We start from the raw sequence: 18,130 nt of genomic DNA, 5'->3' as shown, positions 1-18,130 counted from the left end.
TAAATAGCATTTCATCAGACTGATGAGTCTTGTGATAGAGTGTTTTAAATGTCTGAAGGAAATAAAACTAGGTCTGGGGGGGGGGGGGGGAGGCCTACATGTAGATAACAGATCTTTGGCCACTTAAAGTAAATCAATCAATGCCTTTTCTACTCTGTGTATTTAATGCATTCTTTATATATGGCTTGTGATGAATATGAATATGTTTTTTTTTTTTATATGACTGTCTATCCCTCTGTCTCTCCGTGGACGTTCTTCCATGTGGACTTTGAGGTAGTCGTTGCGGGGGAAACTTCTTGTGGCACAGGGAGCATTCAGCCATGGTTGTTGGGGATTATGGGCCTAGCTTGTGTCTGATCAACATCTTCTTCAAACTAAAGGACAGGTCACACACACCTAGAAATACACAAACACACAAAGAATTAACATTCTCAACACATTCAGAAAAACATGATGTCGTTTTTTTAATGTAAAATATATCTTTATCCCAGTTTAAAGTCAACATGAAATGGACCCTCGTGCTGTAAAAACAATGATTTCTTTAATATATGATGTTGGTCTTACTTTCCAGGCTCACATTGGTGCACATTATTTCTATAATGAAAATGAGTGCTTTTTTAGTCTTTTAATTTTGTAATGTTTCATTAAAATTAAGAAACTCATTCTTCCTCTGAAATGGTGTCCTCAGCTGGTTAGTCATTGTTTTTAGCTCACATGCAAGGTCTTCTTTCATTCTCGTATGTAAAAGTCACTCTTCACCATACAAAAAATAAATAAATAATACAATAAAAATCACATTGGATAACATCAAGTCCCTAAATCCCCGCCCTACATTTTCCTCATTGAATACCCTGCTTCAGATATATCACATTACTTTCAATTTCTAAGTCATCCATCCATTTTCCAAACCATCTACCCCATGTATGCTCAGTTATTTTTCTAACTGACATACCATTTTTGTCTGGCAGACAAATGAGTGAAAAAATTCCATAATACTCTTTAGAAAGATGAAGCAGGTCTTGCATTATTGGCTTGGGCTATAATATAATATTTTGCATAAAAAATCATTAATGATGAGAAGAGTCAGTTGCTTGTACATAATCAGTTTTACAATTTTACTTGATATATTCTTTTAAAATGGAACCAGATAATAATTTGGAACATTAAATTTTTTTAGAGGTATTGAAGTTTAAATTAATTATAAAAATCCTATTGTTATTATTGATAATTAACATAAATATATGCCAGAAAATATATGGAAAAATGTCAAGTAACTGTTGAAGCACTAAATTACTGAAAATAAACTGGAAAAATGAAAATAAATAAAAACTACAACTGAACTAAACTGAATACATATATAAATTAAGCCTAATAAATAAATGAAGCCTTAATAGTAATATATTGAAAATATATTTATATAATATTATTAAAAATGACAAAAGCACACAGCAAATTATTCAAATTCAGAGTAAAATCTAAATATATAAATAAAAGATAATTCAAAATATTAATGCAAACTAATAATGATACTAAAATAACTCATCTTCTGACTAAGCTTTTAAGTTAGCTTAAAATATTTATTAATAATATATTTTTAATAATAAAATTTAAAAACATTTTTAACCATTTCATTATTATTATTATTATTCATTATTTTTCCCACAAAAATTAGAAGTATCCGAGATCAAACAATTAGTGCCAGTGCCTCTGCAAAAGATGTCAAGTAAGTGCTGAAGTACTAAGATTACTTACAATAAACTGAAAAAGGGATATAAATAAAAACTAAACCTAAAACAGATTAATGCTGAAGACCCTTAACATAGGCTTACATTAAAAAGGTCATATTTCAGAGACTCGAATATCAATTGAGACACAATGTTTTTTTGACTTAAACAGTAATAATCATTCACCAAGCAGCCATCCAGAAACCATTAAGCAACATGCTAAAAAGCATTTTAGAGCCACTTCATAAGCAATGGCTTGGCAACCTACATTGTGGCTGTGACTTTTTTGTAGACTTTTTTTTGCCAGGACAGGGCCACATAAATAAATTAGTCTAGTAGCCCATAAGTGGATTTACGTTACATAACCCATGAAAAAAGATCCATGAGAGATGTTTTTTATTTTGGCATTTCACATTTCGTGAAACAGCTCTTGTTTACAGACTTCATTTTGTAATGATGTGTGTTAGCATGACTTCATGCCCTGCGACCGCAGAGAGGATGTGAAGGCAACGCTCAGTACATCAGAGCAGCAGAGTCCACACAAACAACCAATAACTGAAGGAACAAAAACACAACCAAAGAACTGCAAGCCAGGGCCAACCTTCTAAAGTTTGCCATATGCTATTGGTTGAGACCTTAACACACACACACACACACACAAAAAACACACCACAGCTGGTGATAACCCGCCCCCATTGGACGCAACATTGCCAGCAAACACAGACACTCAGAAACAGCCAGTTAGCAAAGTGAAGCCAAACCGAGCAGTAAATAAAAATCCTGACATGCGCATTGAGGTAAATCCTGCAGCCGGCCTGGTGCCACGACACGACACCCACCACACGTTCTGTCTTGACACACACACACACACAAACCACACACACACACAACCAACAAATATACAGACACACTATCAAATATGCATCACCAATTGGCACACAAATCCATTTGTCACATGATAAATTACTCAAGTTGATCTCTCCAAGAACACTCAAATATTCTTTATCTCCATGAAGAGACAGTGAAAATATTGCAGCTGTTCACTTTCTTACATAACAATGAATGTAAGTTTTTTATTTAAACGCAGCATGAAAAAAAATTTTAATGCCTGATGATGGACCGGACTTATTATCTCCAGTCTCTCGTCACTGTGACATGAAGTGCAGATATTAATGTTGTTTGGGCCCATGTGAGCAAGAGAGGACTAGAGATTGTAAACCATTTATACTGTTTCCCATTTATGATGTTATCCATGGCACGGTAAAGAAAAAAAAAAGAAAAACACTAAGTAGAGAAACTAGAGAACACTCATTGTTTGCAAGAATATATATACAAAGTTTACATATGTATATATATATATATATATATTATATATATATAATATATATATATAGATATATATATGGGTTTGGTGTTCAAATAAACCTAATTGCCATGTTAAAAAAAAGGACCGAAACAAGAATATAAGTTTTTTTTTTTTTTGTACTATATTTGTTAAAGTATGACCCAACCATTTGGTAACATTTTTTAATGCATGCATTTATTTTTTTTTAAAATACATTATTTGCAATTTAAACATAACAATTTTTCTAGTTGAATATCTTGTAAAAATGTCACGTGAATCCTTCAGAAATCATTCTAAATGCTGATTTCCTGCTTAAGAAACATCTTTATGAATGGTAGTGTTTGTACTTTAGGGGGTGAATTTCCAGCTGAAACCTCACTATATATTGTAACTGCGACATAAAACTGAATCCAAAACTCTCATAGAAGAATTTGGTCGTACTGCACATCTCAACAGTGCAAGTGGATGTTGTATTTTGGGCTATAAAGTGCGCTAAAAACAATCCCAGAGCCTCTCAGACATCCAAAGCACCACAACAGAGCGGTTCACTTGCTTTCGGTTTCACTTTAGCTGTCACTTTGGGAAGTTAACCTGTACAGCCACTACAGGACACCATACAAAAAACACTAATACAAAGGAAGGTAGGTTGTGGAACAAGGAGTTTTTTTATCCTGTAACTCAGGTATAGAACAAGCAAATGCGGCCAAAGTGCTAGTGTGCTTATACTTTTAATGAGATCAAGCTTGTTTAAATACATTGACAATATGTGATTTATTTATAACAGGTTTGCATTGTCCTTTGTTGCTATATTGTGAATTTTAGTGCATTTTAGTAAATCTAAAACATGATCACTCAACAATCTAAAACAGATTAACAAATCATGAGCCAATTAAGTTTCTTTAGACCCAAAAATGTGGCAAAAAAAGTGGTCAGAACGTTAAATCCTCATTTTGACACCACAAAGTTCCTGTTCTTTAACTTAACAGGGAGCCGTGAAAGACAGGCACGACCACCCCACAAAACGACTTCAAATGCAGTCAAATACTCAGGGAACGCGAGTCAAAAATAAATTGAACTTGGAGTATGGGAGGGTTTTCTGGCAAGCTTGCACTTCAAAAATGCTGCGCATGAAAGAAGTCCGCGGGATAATTTGCCATCATCAAATGGAAGCCATTCTAACACAACCGTCCTCAGAGCGCCAGGATTTCAGACCAAAATCACTTCCAGGCTTTAAAAGACTGTCACTGTCAAACTGAAGAGAGAAAAAAAAAACTGAGGAAACAAGCCAATTTCATTTCTCTTATGCTCTTTAAAGCAGTCAAAAACTTAGAAAGACATGCTTGCAGCTTGCCATAGAAATCAAATAAATACAGGAGGGAATGTTTTCCTTTTCGCATTTTCCTTAGTGAAGTAAGTGTGTGTGTGTTTAGATTCCTTCAAGAGGTCTCCTGCAAGACGTGTTTTTCACTGTTGGCAAAGTGTTTCATTACGGGAAGGAAACAGCCTGTGTGAGTGTGTATCTTATATTGCAGCTCTGCTTCACCACACTGCCTAGCGAGAAAACATATAATAAAGTATTAAAGTGTAGGTTCTGATTGGTGAAGAATAGTCAGCACTCCTGTCCTCAACATGTTCCGTGATTTGAGGAATCATTCACATCTTAGCACAATCAACATCATGTGTCTTTTTGAGGTGTGCTAATTGACATACGTAAAGTGATCACCAATTTTTTCATCTGACAGATGTATAAAAAACATTGTAACTACTTAAGATTTGAGTAAAATACAATTAGAACAATTTAGCAACTGTCTTTCCCCCCATTCTAATATTTCTGTATTCCATTTTGAATTTGTTTAAATTAAAATGTAAAAATAGGCTAATCAATTAATTTATAAAAACTTTAAAAATTAAATAATTATGTTCTTTGTTGCTGCTATCTGTTCCAGAAAAATGCTTTTTTTTTTTTTTTTATACAAAATTTATATTTAAAACTGCGTGGGAATTTAAAGGCATAAAAACATTAACTTTTTAATTCATCTTTCAAATGTAATGTCAAAAACGAAAAGAACTTGACACACTTCCTTTTATTTTATGGCAAACAGAAGTTAGTTTACTGTTTAAAATTAAAAACATGGAAAGGACAATTTGGGTGTGAAAGCCCATACTAACTGGCACTAATTGAATAATACGTCAGTAAGACCAGGGGAGTCAGATCTTTGAACTGTACTGGTTAATCCAGTTTTTAAATGATTCCACTCATGAAATCAATGCGACCAGGTTCTTGTGTCAAACTCACTGACTCAGTGATCCTTCACAGCGGTTAACAGCTCACTGCAGGGGAAAGATTATCCAGTAAAGAGCAACTTCACATTGGGTCTGTCCCTTCACACAGCGCTGTCTCATGACCTTCAGAAAACTTGGAATCTGATTCCTATGAACCACTTTTACGATGCGTTTTTATGGTGCCTCTTTGAATCTTGAAAGCTCCAGTCATCTTTCAATGTAATTGCAAGGAAAAAAAGGTGAAGGGTGCATTTTCCTGACAAGGACATTGAAAGTGATAGTATGAGGGATACATTATTGGTAAAACTGTCCCTTTACAGACAGAAAATACACCATATAATTGGATTCCCATCATGTCTTTTCACAATTCACTAACTGTAAGAGCTGACTGGCTGAACTGTGTGTTTGTGTGTGGTCCAAAGAAAACACCCGATGGACACAAATGTCTTTTCAGGGACAGTGAGAAGATAGAGAGGAGTTCACAACTGCTGTGGTTTGGAGCTGATTGTGTGTGTCTTTCAGGTCAGAGATTGGTCAGTTTGCACAGGGCAAGTTTCATTCCTTGTGTGCCGCCTGGCAGGACGTCCTTCCACTGTGGCTGTTGACACACACGTAACACCTCTCACAACACACACCCACACACACACCACCACACACACACCACACACATATCCAGAGAGACAGCGCTGGAGGTGTGTGCTGGTTAATGTTACTGCGAGGGCGTTCTGGTTCGTGGTTGTGAGTTTGTGCGCGTCACGGTGCTGATTATGTGTGACCTGACCTTGGCACCGCAGGGTTTTAAAACCTCAGGGACCAGCTTTAGCTCTTCCACAAGCGGTCTAAGACTAACCCCTGTTGAACGTCACAGCACTAACCCACAATCCACCTCTCTCTCTGCTATTCCACGTGGGATGGCTGGGCTGGCGGTGGCACGAGAGCGGGTTGTTTTTGTCTGATAGTCAGCCAGAATCAGACATAAAAAGAGCCTGTGTTTGTGTGTGTTAGAAATGCAGCCTTATTGCAATGGCGGTCTGCGATGTGTTAACTCACCGTCACACTGGAAGGGCTTCGTCTCTCCTCCGGTGGGTGTGTTGTGGCATGTAGTTCATCCAGGAGGCCGCGCTTCTGACTGTAAGGCCCTTGTTGCACATCACTGCATTTATACAGGCTTTTCTGTAAAAAGTGAGTGATGATGTTCACACGACAAGTCCTAGAAAACGTAGTATCCTCTCAGCTATGTTCCGCTTACTTTGAGAGAAATTGTATCTGTGGAGGATTGGTCCAGTTCAATGGATTTAGACCGTATCATAGTAATGAGGGAGCTGCTCTCGATCAGAGTTACAATGACCTACACACTTATCATATCGTGGTTGTATCTCTCTATTAGTGCTGGACGTTTGACACTATTGACAACGACATTCTGAAATCAGATGGCTACAAAAATGAATGTTTGTGAAAGTGCATTGGGCATGGCCTCAAATCAACTATTATCTGACTGTCCATTAATTTGTAAACAGTGAATACAAAGGTATCGCATATTGAGCACAAGTACAAGTATGGAGTCACCTCATGGCTCAGTACTAGGGACCGGTTACTTTTTCACGGTGCATTGACCTCGCTGGTGGCCGTACATGCTTACCCGTTGGGAGATATCATAAGGAAACATGGTGTTAGGCTTTCACTGCTCGATATATTTTTTTTTTGCGGTCCAGATGACACACATACGCATTTGGCAAAACTAATGGAATGCATTGTTGATATAAAAATGGACTGGATGACTAGTAATTCGCCTACTGCTAAAAATTCTGGAAAAACAGACCGGTTTTATTTATCAGTACCAAACAACCAACACAAGTAAATCACCTGAAATTGACATTTGACTAAAACACAATGACGTCTTTATTGTCCTCTCTTGCATTGGTTGACCCAAACTATTTTCCTGTTTGGACACTCGTGAGTAAGCTGCTTTGGACACAAACTGTATTGTATAAAGCTCTATATAAATAAGATGAAACTTGACACAAATATAGGGTAATAGATTTGGTGGGGAGATGCCCACCTTAAAGGAATAGTGCACCCAAAAATTAAAATTCTGTCATAATTTTATTTACCCTCACACAGACTGATCCGTTCCTGTATGTGAGTCCTTCAGCTGTTTTTATAACACAAAAGATAGATATCGCAGCTGAAGAATGCTAACCCAAACAGGTGCTGGTACCCATGGATTCCATAGTATGGAGAAAAAATAAATACATGTATATACAAGTCACGGTTAACCCGTTCAACTGTTTGGTTGGAGTCCAACATTCTTCAAAATGTCTTATTTTGCTTGTGGGGTGTGTGTGTTCAACAGAAGAAACAATCTCATACCCGGTTCGCAACAACATTAACATTTTTTGGGTGAACTGTCCCTTTGAAGAGCATGTACATCTTACTTTTAAATTGATTCCCTTCTTCTTATGCCGGTGTATTTTGAAGGGAAGAAAAAAACATCTTTATTTACCATGTGCACTGGTACCTCTAATATTCAAAACTTCTTCAAAAATCTTTTTTTTTTTTTTTTTTTTTTTTTTAACTGGTATCACTATCAGTGTGAAGCAAACTGTGAAAGTTCATTGATGAACAACATCACTACAAACTTGCTTTCCACCAGTACTGGACACACCTGATAATAGGACTTTCCTTTATGATCTCTGAAGGCGTGGTGAGTGTGTAATAGTGGGCTCTGTTGGAGGGATTGACTACAGTTATTGTTTTTTTTGAAGAGACCTAATGAAGGGCTTGATACATTCAGAGAGAGACAGAATAATCCCTCAGACGCATGAACATGCATCTGTATGTTTACAGAAACTAGAGATCCCCATTACACACACACACACACACACACACACACCCAAGATGGCCTGGGATAGAACAAATAAGTGCCTTTCATGTGTTTACACACCTGGAACTCATTTCAACATAGGCACACACACGCCATACATTTACATATATAACAGACTGAAAACACACAGCGGTGCTTGTCACATCCCACAAACACAAACAATATTTACTTAATAAAACGCACCTGGACATACAGAACACACACACAACACACACACACACACACACACACACACCACACACACACACACACAACCGCACACACACACACACATGTTAGTGCTGTCCAAGGAATTTAATCACAATTAATCGCAACACATTCAATGATAAAGTTTTTTTGTTTGGTGAATGTATATATTTGTTGTACTTTCATTATACACACATACAATTATATATTTTTAAGTATTTACATGTATTTACATGTATATTATTTACATAATTTACCTTATGATATAACTATATTTACTATAGAAATACTTATTTTTTTTTATGAAATAATGCATATGCTGGGTATTTATATACATAACAAATATACACAGTACACACACACATATTATGTAAACAAAAAACTTTTATTGTGGATCGCGATTAATCATGAGTAATAGTTTGACGACACTATAACACACACACACATATAATATATATATATATATATAATATATAGATACACACAACACCACCACACCCAAGCACACACACACTAAAAATGCTGTTACAAAAATTTAGCTAATGTGTGCATTTATTTGTTCGAAAAATACTACCATTTTTGATTATAGGTATAGATTTTACATCATAAAATGCAACATTTCTAATCTATTTTTTCGTTATTTTTTTAATGAACAAAGTTCAAAAGAACAGTTTCTGAAACAGATTTTTGTAACATTATACATGTCTTCACTTCAAAACAGTGAATCGTCCTTGCACAATAAAGAGAATCTTGATGTCTTTTTTAAAAAATCTCTTAATGACTTTAAACTTTTTAAAGCAAAGTGCATATATTATGTAAGTAATATAGATATTTGTTTTTATGCATGAACCGTTTTATTGGACAATTTTAATTGTAGCTAAGTAAATACCACAAGAAGTGTCTGACAGCAGATGTGTCTATTACAGATAATGTGGTTTGGGTTGTGTGGGGGGAGTGGGGGTGGAAAGCCAGGTGGTGAAAGTGGTCACACGAGATGTCTGAGTGTTGTTGTGGATCCGTGTGTGTGTGTTTGTCAGGAACAGACGTAATCAATATGGGCCTGGGCCAGCATAGACACGATGTGTGTTTGACTAAGAGAGAGACAAAAAAAGATTTAATTAATAAGATGAGAGTTCTGGCATTTGTAGAGGCATAATACATCCAGCGTGTAGCTGAGAGGCTCTATCAGCTGGATCAGATCAGCAGTAAAACTGTCAGCTGGGAGCGTCAGCAATACGACCCCCTGGCAACAAAAAATATGCTGAAGGTCAAGAGTCACACTCTACGACATATATTAGCATAGATGGACAATAGTGGATGGCCTATAATGGCTTTTGCAGTTTTGTCCAGTTTACCAATGTACCTTCATCAGGTCGTTTTTTTTTTTTTTTTTTGAAAGCATGTACCTCTTTGCTGCCTGTGAACAATCCCACAACAATGCTGTTTTTTGTATGCATCCAGATAAGACAATGCTATAGATTTTTTTGGTAACACTATATTTTTATGTGTCACTTATTTATTTATGTTAGATGTATTTACTATAAAAGTAAATAGAATTGGGCAAAATTAAAAGTAATTAACACTAAAACCAAATCCTAACCCTAAACCTGTAGTAAGCTTTGAACATTCTTGTTTTGTCTTACTACTTATTTTACTGTTAAGACACATTAATACATCTCTGCAGTAAACATTTTGCTCATCGACATGAAATCCCGGCAAATTTTTGCTGGCATGGTCTGGAGATGATCTGATTTAAATTGAGTTTGAAAAAGTAGGTATAAATAAAATGTAAAAAATGGCGGAAAAGAAGTTTGGCTGGATTATGGCAAAAATTGTTAGCAGCGTTCTCGCATGATCCAAAGGATCTATCACACCAGTAACATTACAATAGCCAAAATTAATTAATAGCTATTTGCATTTTTTTTAATTTTATTATGATTTTTTGACCACAAGGTTGCACTTCCCTGAAGGGTTTTGAGTGCCTTCAGGCATGGTGGGCCGATGTCACATACCGAAGTTTTGTAAACGATATGCCAATTTGTTCAGAAAATATAGCATTTTACATCAAAATTCCAAATGACTGACATGGGACAAAAGTGTATCGTTTGACTCAGTACTTTTGTGCGTGATTTTTGGCCCAACCGCTCAGAAAACATAACCAAAAAAATAGCAATTGATGACCTGACCACTATTTCATCAAATTTGTTCACATCGCTATTCGAGAATGGTTTGACTAATCAACCTGAATTCCATAACTCTGCCAGCATGGTCTGAGGATGATCTGGTTTTGATTTTTTGTGAAGGAAGAAGTAGAATAATAAGAAAACTAACATTTACTAGTGGTGTCTACTCACCTTGGTGCTTGGCCCCCAATTTAATATGTGGCTCTGTCGATTCAGTATTAGTGCCACACTCACATTGCTGGAAAAGCAGAGCAGGAAATAGTGGGGTGCATCAGGCCAAAAGAGGGCAACAGTAAGTGAATGGGAAGTGATTTCTTTAGTGATAATCTCTAAACATTTAAAGACAGATCTACTCTTGAGCTCTGAGGTTGTTAATGCTATATATGCTATTGTCTGCCAGTCGTCGGTTCATATTATTCCAGGTGAAAAACTACAATACCCCTGGATTCTGCAATCAGAGAACCCTAAAACAAGCAAACCGCAAAAAAAACATCACTTTAGCACCCCATATAATAGTCAGTCTCCCCCATGTTCTCAAACTACTTAAATATTTGGATATTTATGCATATTTTGTCAATGAGATCTTTACTTATCCTCAATCAAATAAACTTTTCTTGTTCCTCGCTCTAAGATGAAATCTAGAGGGAATCACCACGACTTTTATGGTCGCGAGTCCCTAAATTTTGAAACAGCCTGTTGCTAAACATTAGGACATACCGATGCTCTGTGAGTTTAAAAGCCATCTGAAAATATATTTTTTGTTATGATAGAGTTTGATCAAAGATAGTGCAAAGGTTGCTATGCCATATGTGCTTTTGTCTTTATTTAAGACACTGTTATTTTTTTTTTTTTTTTGCTTCTCTTATATTTCTTAAATTAGATATATGGTTAAGTGATTTTTCAAATGTTTTCCTCTCCTCATGGCTCTAATGAACCAAAAATTCTGGAAAAAAAAAAATAAAATTTTGAAACTCATAATTAAAAAAAAATTAATGTAAAAACAATTAAAAAAAAACTGATTGAAAAAAAAAAAAAAAAAAAAAAATGTAATCTGATGCATTATACACATTTGTATTGGCATGTATGGTTCCATAAAGAACCTTTAACATCAATGGAACCTTGCCAAGTTTCTTTACAGTGAAAAAAGGTTCTACATTTTATTAAAATGTTCTTCAAACTATGAAAAAAAAGGTTCACTCAAAGGTTCTTTGAGGAACCAAAAATTATTCTATTAATCACATTGCTGTGAAAACCCCTTTTTGAAACATTTATTTTTAAGAGTATATAATGAACCTTGTTTGCACAGAAATTGAGTACACATGTGCATCACTGTCCCGCACATATAGCAGCTGAATAACCTGAAGTGCAAGCAGTATTTGAACTAAGCTGGGAGGATGTTGTGCTGAAAATACATTGCTATGAAATTGTGGCAGATTCTTTAGTGAGGCACCACACAGAAGGAATATCGGTGTCACGTAGCAAAGGAATAGCACAGTTCGGTCACTGCTTGTTTCTCGATCTGACTTTATCAACCGTGACTAACTGTTTTCACTGATGTCTTTTCGTGTGTTTGTGTGTTTCAGTCTAGCAGCGTACATGTTTACACTGCAGACTGCAGGATCACGCTCCAATTTTGCGGACAGACTTGTACATGATGTGCTGTCATGCTGTTTCTTGTGCGTTCTTAAGTTTGCTTGAGTTTTTGCTGAGTTGCCCGACTGAGCGGACGGGAGGACGGTGTTGTCCTGTGTTATAAAATAGAGGGACATACTACTAGATGAAAAAACTAAACGAACTCGGGGAATAATACCAGGAGAAGTGGATATATTTAATTGTTTCACGAACATGAGGATGGTCGCAATGAGCACCATTGGTCCCAATGCTCAGTGCACGAAACGTAGTAACGATTTCAAGGGCTGAACGGCTTTCCACGTTAATTGGGGAAACCAGTTTTGTCATTTCTTGGCGATTAGCATAATGCACCAGGTTAAAAGCATCTCAAGCTACTGGATGATTTTCCACCCCAATCATTTCGCCGATCATTTACAGTACGTCAAGTGTTATAATATGTGAGGGGAGAACTTTCTCTATCACCCCCGTCATCCATATACTGGACTATATTACAGTAATATCAGAGGACCCAAGATCCTCTCCAGTGACCCGTGGGGGGGGGGGGGGTGAGGGGGGGACGGTAAACAGTACAAAACATAAGTGTTTAAAACTCTCGACAATGCTAGATTGAACACCTAGTTGTGTATGGAATGGGTGGGCTAATCATGTTCTTCTGTAGCTGCTTTACTGTCACACCACATGATAACGTCTGGACCCCAACTCACACTTAACAGGGTGTTTAAAGTGCATTTCCTTTATTAGGCATATGGTTAAGACTAATGTATTTTCTTGTGTTTTGTTTTCTGTGCTGGACGATGTTGTCCTAATGACCTGCTCGCTGTGGAGGTTAAAACAAACCAACTCCGCTGTGTAGGACACTCAAAACACACACCAGGTCTACACACGCTCCTCCACAGGGGTAAAGAAAGTGACAGATGTTATTTACAGTCATTTTAACATGAGGATATTATGAAAGCCTGTTTCTGCCACTGTAAAAAAAAAAAGAAAAAAATAAAAAAATGAAAGGAAATTGTAACTTTCACAATAATGACTTCTTTCCCCACAATTGCGTTATGTAAACTGACAATTCTGACTTTTTTCCTCAGAATTGCGAGTTATAAAGTCAGAATTGTGAGGTATAAACTCACAATTGTAAAATAAATAAACAATTGTATTTTTCCCCTCAGAATTAGACTTTATGACTTGCAATTGAGTTTTTATTTCACAAATCTGAGAAAAGAAGTCAGAATTGTGAGAAAACAGAACTGTGAGACAAACTCACATTCGCGAGTACAAAAAGTCAGAATTGCAAGATAAAAGCCACAATTACCTTGTTTTATTTTTCATTCAGTGGCAGAAACGGGCTTCCATAATAGACCCTAGTATATAGTTTTTTTAGTTTGAAAAAAATATCTCTCCACTTCAGTTGCTACATTCACATTGTTATTTTTAAGGAACCTTGTAAATTAATGTGTGCTTGTATGTAAGCAGTCTTACCCGAGTTTGTTTTAAGGCCGTCGTTCCTGCTGAAGGCCTTGTCACAGTATGGACACTGATACGGCCACTCACCTGAAGACAAGCACAACAAACATCAGACTGTCAGACAACATCCACACATCCATCTGCTTAACATGAACAAACAAATGAACCAGGTACAGTAAACCCTTTTACCTCATGACACATACAGCACTCTGGACCACAGCAATATGCTGTGAGAGCATCAAACAGAGGCCAGTTTTCCAAAAAGCAGTGACCATGACTTTGAATTTCAGGTAATCTTAAAGCCCTTTGGTGCAGACATGGTGCTGATGACAAATGAGGTGGCACTGATATGAAGAGAGATGGTTGTTCCATCATAATATCCATAAGTACATAAAATCTAACCATGACAGCAAAGCCAATGATGGCACTTAATACAGTTATTTGGCTCCATACTCAAAACTAGGAGTAAGACTGGTAAACATAGACTGTGATGTGGCATGTTTATTTGCTGGCTGTTTTTTTTAGTAACGGTTACGTCATTGTTCAAGTCAGTTTGTTTTGAAAGAACGCCACTGATCCCCATCCGATCAGCAGTGCCAGGACGGTTTCATTGGAAAATGAACGCTCTAATTGGTGATCAAGGCACATTATGGCTTCATCATCACTCCTAAGGTTCTGCACCACTGGAATCAAAGCTTGGAAAAACTGGAATCTTCTGACTCTTTGGATCAAGAATGTTTTGATGCCAGACATAATTTGGCTTTGGAACGGAGAACCTGGCACAGAACACAGGAATCTGCATAATGTTAAAGTCTCCAATATGTTGTGGGATTGAATGCAGAAAGTAACTGTGTCATGCACAGAACCAGCAAAATAAGACGGATTTGATGACTTACTTTGAGAGTTTAAACTCTGCACCTTCAGGCTGGATATCTTTTGTAAAAATTTGTTCCGCGTTTTTGATCATAAATGCCTTTTTAAGCCCAAGATCAAGTACAGCTTGACTGGAATCATGGATACAGCTGCATAATGATATTTCATTCAGATATGTATTTATGCCAACAGAGAAACCTTTAATCTTTATGAATGGAAATATATATTAACGATTTGGCCCATAGAGGGTCTAGATCTATGCTTTCTGATCTTTGACTACATGAAGTCTGGAATAACGTGTCCACAAGGAATCTAAAATATAAAACAGGATTTCCAAATCAATACTTCGTGTGTCTTTAGATTGCCAGTCTTCCTCTCCAGAAACGTAAAACCAAACACACAGGGTTTTTGTGTCTCTATCTCCAGCATCTTGAACCGCAGAGACCTGCAGTGGGTGGAGCCGGTTAAGCCCCGCCCCTCCGTGGATCAAAGCGTCGCTGAGCTGAATGGGAGAGATGCTATCTGAGCGCGCTCAGTATCAGCACACAGAAGGAGTGACAAGCTGTCAATCAAAGAGTGGACAAACACGTGGGTCTGTTTTAGATAAAGCTGATCCTGGCTGCAGATAGCAGAACGGTTATGATTGCAGCGCTACAATCCAGCAGTGCGAGTAACAAACACCGCTGCACTGGAGGCCCAATTCAGTACTTCTGATTTTGTTTAGTTGGAAAAACGCTACTAATTAACATAATATGAAAACTGCATTACAAGGTCAATATATTATACATAAAGATAATTTATCAAAATAACAATGTTTTAGTCAGTGTTGTCACAGTTAACTAAAATTAAAGCTATTAAAAATCATCAACTGATAAAAAAAACGATGAAATAAAACAAATATTTGATTTAAATCTCTGAAATATATTAAATGGCAACTAACTTAACTTATTTTAGGTACTAAAATTACTAAAACGAAAACATAAATAAATAAATATAGCTAAATAGAAATATTAAAACAAAACAAAAAAGCCAAAAGACAAAATTACTCAAATAAAATGAACATGAAAACATGAACATGAAACATGAACATGAAAAGATCAAAATAAAAGCTAATTCAAAATATTAATAAATGCCATATAATAGCAAATCAATAATACTAAAATATGCAAAAATGTAATGGTCCTCAAATCTTTTTTTTCTTCAGGATATAGAATGCAAACTGGATATCACTATAGCAATATCCCAACTGTTTATTATACAAAATAAATGTGTATATATATATATATATATATATATATATATATATATATATATCTATATATATATATATATATATATATAAAATATATTATTTTGATCATGAATCATCCAAATTTCTTAATATTACCATGAACTTCAAACACCTAGCAATATGCCAAGATAATAACATTATTGACAGGTTTCAGTAGAGAATGTAGCTGTATATTGTCTTTACCCTTAAAAAATAGACTGGATTTTATTTTCTGGTTTTGTTAAAATAAGGCAAGGCATACCGTATTTATATAAATGCCTTATTCCAATAACACTGTTGCACTCTCTGCATAGTTTAGCACATTTAAAGCCATTCCACGGAATTACACTGATTTCTTTTTTCCGCAAAATCAACAAAGAACATGCAAAAGATTTTCTGTCATTTCTTGAGTGTAATTACAACATGGACACTACAATATAAAGTGTGATCAGACAAAGTCATACTTTAAATAATCTTGTTGAATTTGCAATAAATGAAAATGGGACATCTCTCTATAGATTATGGCCTGTTTCACACGGGTGTCTGCAGCACATGTAAATGACACTTTATTAATTTCTGTGACCATACTAACAGAATACACTATTCAAAGAACAGTATACAGTCATAAAGTTATATTTTGAGAGAAAAAAATATATGCAAATATAGCTGTATATAATATATGTAACTATATATAGATCTGTGTGATCATACAGTTTTTACAGATACTTTACTTTATGTCTCCTATAGTGCCCCTTTCAACCAAGTACACTGTGCATTATATATTACGAATTGTGTTCTGACTGATTTATTTCTAAAATCAAGACTATGCAGCGTACAAATCTAGTTCTGCATGATGCCAGCAAAATAATTTCCCGCATAAAAAACAGAGCTCCGTATAACTGGAACAGCGAGAGATAAAAGTCAACTCACTGGCACAGCTTCTGTTGCTCTGGCATGTCGTATAGGAATTATTCAGAGAGTTTCGGAAAAAGATGTAAAATCTCAGGCTCACAGAACCGTGAGATCCAGCCGTCACCAGCAGGAAGCAGAGAGAAACCCAGGCACGTGAAATAAGCTCTCATTACGGGCCTTTCTGGGCTAATGAAATAAGGGTTTTCTGGATGGAGAATGGCTCCCTTCGGAATAAGTAATGCGCCTGGCAATTGGGGCAGCCCCACAGAGAAACGTGAAATGGCAAAACATAACTTAATAAGACACTGTCTTCAGAGAGATGCCAACTGCTGTGTTCCTGTGTGTGTCCTGATTGTGCAACAATCCCGTTTCTAATTCGCCTTCTTGTTAATGCAATCTCTTGAGGGAATAACTGTTGGATTCAAAAAGACGTATGTAGATTAATTAGATAAACGAAGAGATTGGTGAGGAAAACTTTTTTGCTGCCCTTTGAATAATAAGGTTAATTAGCTCAGCTTCAGGGGGAATGCACATGTAAGATGTTCATTAAACATGAGAGCGCTCTCCAAACGAGTCTGCCGAGCTGGGTGACAAAACCCATGTAGTCCACCAAGCTAGGTGACAAAACCCATGTAGTCCACCAAGCTCTCCACAACTGAAAAAAAAAACCAAAACCCATGTAGTCCACCAAGCTCTCCGTAACGGAAAAATGGCGCCTTCCACATCCTCCAAAGCATTTCTAGAAATGGTTTTATGACAAATCTTGAAACTGGTCTTCACAGCTGCATCTCAAAACCATGTATCACATCTCCATCTCTCAAGATCAAGTGGTTTTCTCCTTTGGTTTGTATTTGGGTGTGTATTTCTGCCATCAGGAAACGTCCTCGCCCTGTAAAGCTATTTATCACCACTGCGTCCGTTGCAGTCAAGTTGATGTGTCTTGCATGGCTTGATGGCCATTTGAAACTTTCATGAAGAGCGTTGGTGTCGGTTTACAGGTCAGCGTGTTGACAAACAAGTCAATGTACTTCACAGATGTTCTCGGGTGCATCAGGAGGAGATCCGTCATTTATGTAACAAGTAGGGTATTGGGTTAGAGCTTGTCTTAGTCTCTGTAGAAGACATTAGAAGAGGGATCCAGCAATATAGTGTTGAGTCTGGGCCCTGGGTGGAGGGATTTGAGCATCTGTCAGGTCTGTAAAACAGGGATTAGCTCAGGACAAAAAGAGCAGATGGTATTGAGGAGGACCGTTCCTGGCTGAAGTTCTGCCTCCTCTTCCACGGTCTGATGCAATAATAGGAGTCTCCGATACATGGCGACTCCTTCCCTTAGGATGTTGGTCTACACTGAGCGCTGGGTTTTAGCACAATCAAATA

At 36.6% G+C, this 18,130-nt stretch overlaps 1 pseudogene; it reads right to left on the bottom strand.

Annotated features, from left to right (window-relative positions):
* Window positions 1-227: 227 nt before the first annotated feature.
* Window positions 228-18,130, bottom strand: part of LOC122141927 — a 70,496-nt pseudogene continuing 52,593 nt past the window's right edge.

Source organism: Cyprinus carpio, chromosome B23 (assembly GCF_018340385.1).
Source record: "Cyprinus carpio isolate SPL01 chromosome B23, ASM1834038v1, whole genome shotgun sequence".
In the NCBI taxonomy this organism is placed as follows: Eukaryota; Metazoa; Chordata; class Actinopteri; order Cypriniformes; family Cyprinidae; genus Cyprinus; species Cyprinus carpio.
This window is presented reverse-complemented; position numbering and strand designations above follow the sequence as displayed.